At 28.3% G+C, this 6,554-nt stretch overlaps 1 long non-coding RNA gene across 1 annotated transcript; it reads left to right on the forward strand.

Moving 5' to 3' along the window:
• The first annotated feature begins 3,037 nt into the window (after window positions 1–3,037).
• Window positions 3,038–6,353, forward strand: LOC143187076 (uncharacterized). The gene is made up of 3 exons (XR_013003143.1): window positions 3,038–3,192; window positions 4,954–5,132; window positions 5,954–6,353. It is a non-coding gene; the product is annotated as an uncharacterized LOC143187076 (long non-coding RNA).
• Window positions 6,354–6,554: the final 201 nt, after the last annotated feature.

Raw genomic sequence — 6,554 nt, forward strand, 5'->3', positions numbered from 1 at the left:
ATCAAATATTTAAAAATATTGTGACAATTTGTTGATAACGTCCTTAATTTGTATACTTTGGGGTATTTTTTTGATTGAAAATCGTACCTCTATAATTAAATAATGAAATATATGGTTTTGCGAAGAAAAATTATTTTGGCCAACTTTGATTCTCCATAAAGGACTAGTAACACAAGTTCACATGCTAGTTTTGATAAGAAAATACTTGTAAATGTGCCTATAACACTATCCCAAAAGAAAATCTTACGTTTGCGCGAAAAAAAGAAAATCGTGTTTTAAGTGTAAAAGACATCTGGATATCGACGAGTAATCCTCGTGATCACGATTATACACAGCGTAGTTTCAATGAATCTAGTTAATAATTATATTCCAAATATTTTTTAGAAATTGTTGCTCTTAAAGCAGTTCCCTAATGAACAACGCCATGCACATGTATTTTTAATAAATTATTGTTTTTATTATCGCGATGTTATCAGATGCATTGTAGTGTGTACTGTAGAAACTATATGCGCTTCCTTTAGGAATTAATATTTATTTAATTGATCAATTCTGCACCATATCAATAGTAATTTTACCTGGGATGAACATAGACTATAAAACATTTAAAAAGTACTGTATAGACAACTATTGTACAGACGAAACTAAAAGAATGCCATCTGTTGTTTTGGTATTTCTCATTCACGCATCAATAGAAAATCAATCCGATAATAAATTAGATTCTGATTCTGACAATAATTGGTATCATTGTTACTATATTAATAGATTCTACTGTTATCATTAATATATATGTATATATATGTTAAAAAATTTATATATATAAACATATCTTTTACGTATTCCTTACGTATTAAATTGTGCATTAATCCTGCGTAATTATAATATAAACAAATCACTTATTAATATTATCTCTTTAATTTATCTTTGACCGGTTAATTTAAAAATTAATCTGGCATTAGATTCGTAATCAGTAACCCATAAAATCCTAATATACTAATTTTTATACAAATCAAATGACACCTTCATATTTTGTCCGCATTCTAAGCGGCATTTTTACGTCACGTGGCTAATATTACTTGACTTAAATATCTTAAGCAAAAACTTAATTTATCAATAGCAAGTAATAAATCCTTTAGCATTTATTGCATTTCATTACTCATCATTGTAGAACAATGGATGAAACGTAGAGAAGATTAGTATAGTAGGTCTACCTATAAGAAAAGTTCAACTCTTATTGCTTATATACCTGCAAGACATCAAGGAAATGAGAGCATAAGCTCACGAAAGATGAAAGAATCAAAACATCGTACTTCGTTTGTCTTTTAAATACCAGCTCGGGTGCCCGTACTGCTTATCGCAAGACAGCACCATTCTAGCTGGCTTTGCAAAATTCTCTGAAATGGTGGGGATAACGCTCAGGCTTACAGACAGTAACCTAGCCGCGTCTAGAGAAAAAAATTACTTTAAGGAAACAAATGCAAATAATACCTTAGTGTTCGAATATATTCGTTACTAACTACACGTATTATAAAACCATTCACAAACATAGACGATTACTTTGTAAAAACACATTTTAATGAAATTTTTATTCTTCATAGTTTATTGCGAATGTATTTTTTAGGAATATTAAATTCGAAATTATATGAATTATGCAAAAATTGTATCAAAATAAACTTTATACCTATATCTACAGTAAGTGGTTAGCAATGGCGGTTTGTATACAATTCGTGGTAAACAGAAAGGCATTATCAGTCTTCAAAGACTCAATTTTTTGCACGTATATATCTGGAAATATTTGATAACTGCAACAATTAGAAATAGTTCAATTAGAACATTCTAATTTCATACATATGAAATGTATTTATTTTTATTACACTTATTGCGTCATTAATTAAAACTCTATCTCTGCTCAACACTGTCTTGTCATTGTTATCAGAAACGTGAATCGTATTGAAAGAAACGATACCGTTGTTTAGAATTTTGCAATATAATTCGCCAGTTTATGATTAATAAAATGATATTTAATTCTGATTAATATAAATGAAATCAGCAAAGCACGGCAAATTAAGTTTATGGGGAAGAAATAAAAATCATTAATAAGTCTTCATATATGTACGACTAAACGTACGGTGCATGCCATATATGTATATCATATGTATCATATACGTATACTACATGTCATATTACGATGTACTACTGCACATACACATACGCACGTGATACAGCTGGTACAATCACGCAGTATACATTCTGATCTCATTACTATTATCCGTTGGAAAAAGGTGTTATCGATAGAGAATAAATAAAAAGATTATGTATGAATTACATTTACCGAGTACGTAACTTTCACTACGATATATTTCACTGAAAATCATTTATTAATACGAGTGTTTTATATTCTCAATTATCCAACTTCAACTATTTCTATTTACTTCGGTATATGCGCAAAACATTCCGGTATTACACACAAAACTACGAAAACGAACAGAATTGTAACTCACTGTAATTTCAAAATGTAATATTTGGATATTTAGATAGAGATAAACTTTTAGAAATTTTACGGAATAATCACTGTCGCTTTCACTCACGACGCGAATCTGCAAGTTGCGATTTCAGTAGAAGCGAAACGAAGCCGCCAAAAACGATCACCAAGTGTCAAGGTTGCCATTGTACACATGTTGAATGTATTCGAGTATGTAAATACATACATCAGATGTGCTTCTATACTTTGAAATCCTTCTTCCTCCTTATCGACAGCAACACTACTGAAAACAATATTATCTTTCATTGTTCTACAATTATTTTGTGATAACAATTCCTGTATATAATATATTTTCCTGTGAAAGTTTTTAATATACTTTGTATATAAAAGATTCTATATATTTTTCATAGAATTCACTAAGTAACCTTTAGCAATATTCACCAAAAGAGTGATCAACATTTACGAAAAAACACCTATGTATGTACTTCGATTCACCAGACCTCGCGCATGCTCGATTTGTCCGGATTGTAACTAGGAAATGTGGGAAGTGGAATAGCATCTGTGCTTGTTTACAAACAATGACACGCGATTAAAGTTACTCATTTAGAGTATACAAATGTTGTTTATATATGTAGTTCAATTATTTATATATATAATCATAACCAACAAAAGTACTTGGGCAGCAGCATAAGTTAAATTTTAATATATGAAAGGTATTGCAAAGGATTAAGATTTATTAAATAATTTTCTATAAATTTTAATGTTATAAATAAGAGTTACAAAACGTGTACTGCAATAATATGTTTTTATGGAATATAGACAAACGAAAATTCTTCTTTAAACATTACGTAAAAAGATTTGTAAAGTACATAGATACAAGAGTAAACCAATCAAATATTAACATGCAATGTAATTATTATAACGCATCTAATTCAGATACTTTTATTACATTATGTTTTGAGACTAATACGCATTTACTGAACGGATATGTAATATTACATATGCATTGCTATAATAAATTATAATGTACTTAATCAATTTTACGTAATAAGCTGTTTATTTCTGTATCAATCAGAAAAGGAAAGTCAGCTATGCTGTACACAGTAACAAATCACTTTCTAACCAGAACAAAAATAGCTTTAGGAACAATTTGGAAACCTTTAATAATAGCTAGATTAAACAATTGGTAACCAGCAAAGAAATTATTCAAAACAGTAGTAAAAGTTACATTATTATCCAGTGCTGCAATTTGCAACTTAAGGCATATGGCATCAATGGATAAAGTACAAACAGATTTTTTGAAAGGATTCTTAAGTGTACTCAAATACATTTAGGTTATATGTTGAGAATAAAAATTAGCTGAATTCATATTGAACTATAAGTGATAAAAGGATCTCTAAGATATTAGAAGCTATCATCGATGAACGAGCAGAATTTTTTAAACAAAATGTTGAGAGAAATTGAAAATAATAGATGGAAACAACCTAAAGGAATTGAGTTACCCAAATGTGAAACAATTTAAATTATTGTAGACACAAAAACACAAACTTAGATATTATTGTTGAAGAAAAGATACATACTAGCTACTACATAACTGGCTGATACATAAGCATATGGTATAACATATAAAATATTAAAAGATAATATTACAATACAATATTACAAAGATATAGTTGTCTAAAACTGAATTTTCCAATATCAGTAAAACATACAGTAGTTCAAGTAAAACTTGCAAGAAAACTAGAATGGGATAATAGTATTCCGAAAGGCAATATGCTGCAATATATTCAAAAATGAGAAGTGCCCATTCTGTAATAAAGAGGAATCGGAAAGTAGAAATCATGCATTAAACAAATGTGCAGTATACATTCTAACGGATTATGTATAAATGAATAAAACTGAATAATATTATACACCATATATTAAAAGAATAAATAGTAAGCGAATGGTATATATTATACTATATAGGGCTTTTTATGTTATAACTGAAAATATAAATTGTTTCTACTTACTATACGAAAATATTAATTGTTTCTACTATAAGGTACACTGTAAAAATACATATATACTTCTATTCTTATGAAAGTATTTTTTTAAAATTACGACAATTCTTAGTTTTTTGGATATCGCATATCTAAAAAATATATTCACGTTAGTATTTTCTGTGACTATATTTTTAAAAAATATTACTTTGATTTCATATAATCATGTTCACAGTTGAAGTTCCTAATCTTATGCTATTATTTACATTAAACGTGGGTAGTATTTCAGTTGTTCAGAGTATCAAAACAAGAACATTGGTGAAAATTTAGTGCCAATGAATTCCTAAAACTCTTGTTAAATTCCAATTAGTATGGTAGTGTGTGGGAATGTATATTTTATGTACAAAAGTTTGTAAATACCATTTCATTTTAATAAATTTAGTAGATTTAACAGCTTAGAAAATATTTTTAAGGTGTATTATTTTGTTACAGTGTGTCAAAAAGAAGAAAACTGCATCACAGTAAATCTTGCACTAAGTAGCAATAAAATTTTAAATATGCAAGGAAGATATTAAGAAAATATAAAACACTGATAAATCTGATAATTTGATTTGTTCATTAGTGTAAAAGAAATGCGTTCCTGCTAGATGTTCCAAAATTATGTATCATAGGTAGGTAGGTAGGAAGGTTGTTCACCGCACAATAGCGACTAATCATGCGAGCGGTATTTTGCTTATATTTTTTATGCGGTGTTAGACAAATTTTATTCTGAATAATGAATAAAACCTCCCAGATTTATTCGTGAATAATGAATCACGTAAATCGCATTGCATAGTTTAGCAAACTTCAAATTCGATGTTTTTGAAAACGAAGCCTCGGATGAAAAAATTGTATACCACATTTTTTCCTTATTTTTTTCCTACAATTACCTCCTGACCGGTTATACTACGATTTTCCACTCAATCTGTATACAGAGGATACATAGCACCGATGATTTTTGTACTGTTTACATTGATTTCGAAAAAACAAAGTTTCTACATCGAATTTAATTTTTCAGAAATTTTTTTTGTTCAAACTGTATGAATCATTTCATGTTTTAAAAATAAAACCATACATTTGTCAAAGCATTATTTGATACAACTCGTTATTCCATATTTAAAGAAGTATTAAGTTAATTGCGATAAAAAACATTAGGTTAGAAAATGCAGTTTTAGTTTCATTTTTGCAAAGTGATTTCGTTCGATTACGTACAATATTTTGTACTGTAACATGGTAGAAGTTACTTATTTTATAGTTATAAAGTACGATCATAATAATATTATAATTATACTAATAATTACTTTCTTATTTACTTCCATTCACTTTTAAGGCAGGGAGAAGAGGGCGGATTTTTAAGATTTGCACAAAAGTAATTTATATGTACCAGGCGGCTATGTCAAAAATGATTATACATTGCTAAACAATAATATGAACAAACAGTTTTATTTTTTAGATATATAATTTGAACTGATGAATCCAAGTATGAATTCAGCTTAAAGAAAAGAAGAAAATGTGTATAGAGGAAAGACAACCCGACATTTACGTAATAAATTATTCTGTACTGCATTCTCGTGTATACATATGTTAAAAGTCAGCTATAGTCGATTATAAACTCACAGCAGCTATTTATCTATAAACAGTACATATTGATACACAATTATTGGAAGAGACTCTAATAATGCTGACAAGACATTAGTGTTTCAACACGATAATGACCCCAAAAATATGGTAAAAATGCATTAAAAAATGTTTAAAAGAAAATAATATATTATTGTTGTCTTGGCCACCTGAAAGCCAAGAACACTTGTGGGACGTATAAAACTCATAAATACCCCAAAATGAATGATATAGGAAATCTCAATTTACAAAAGGTTTTAAAAAACAGATGGATAACAGAAAAAATAAATAGATAACATATGTAATTATTCATTAGAAGTGAATCTTCTAATTATAATAAAATATAATAAAAATATGATACTTTTACTTTATAGTAGTATTATTTAGTTTATATTTAATGGCAACTTAAGGGCCTAGGGTAGTCACGTGACTTTACG

Source organism: Calliopsis andreniformis, unplaced genomic scaffold (genome assembly GCF_051401765.1).
Source record: "Calliopsis andreniformis isolate RMS-2024a unplaced genomic scaffold, iyCalAndr_principal scaffold0022, whole genome shotgun sequence".
NCBI classification, from domain to species: domain Eukaryota; kingdom Metazoa; phylum Arthropoda; class Insecta; order Hymenoptera; family Andrenidae; genus Calliopsis; species Calliopsis andreniformis.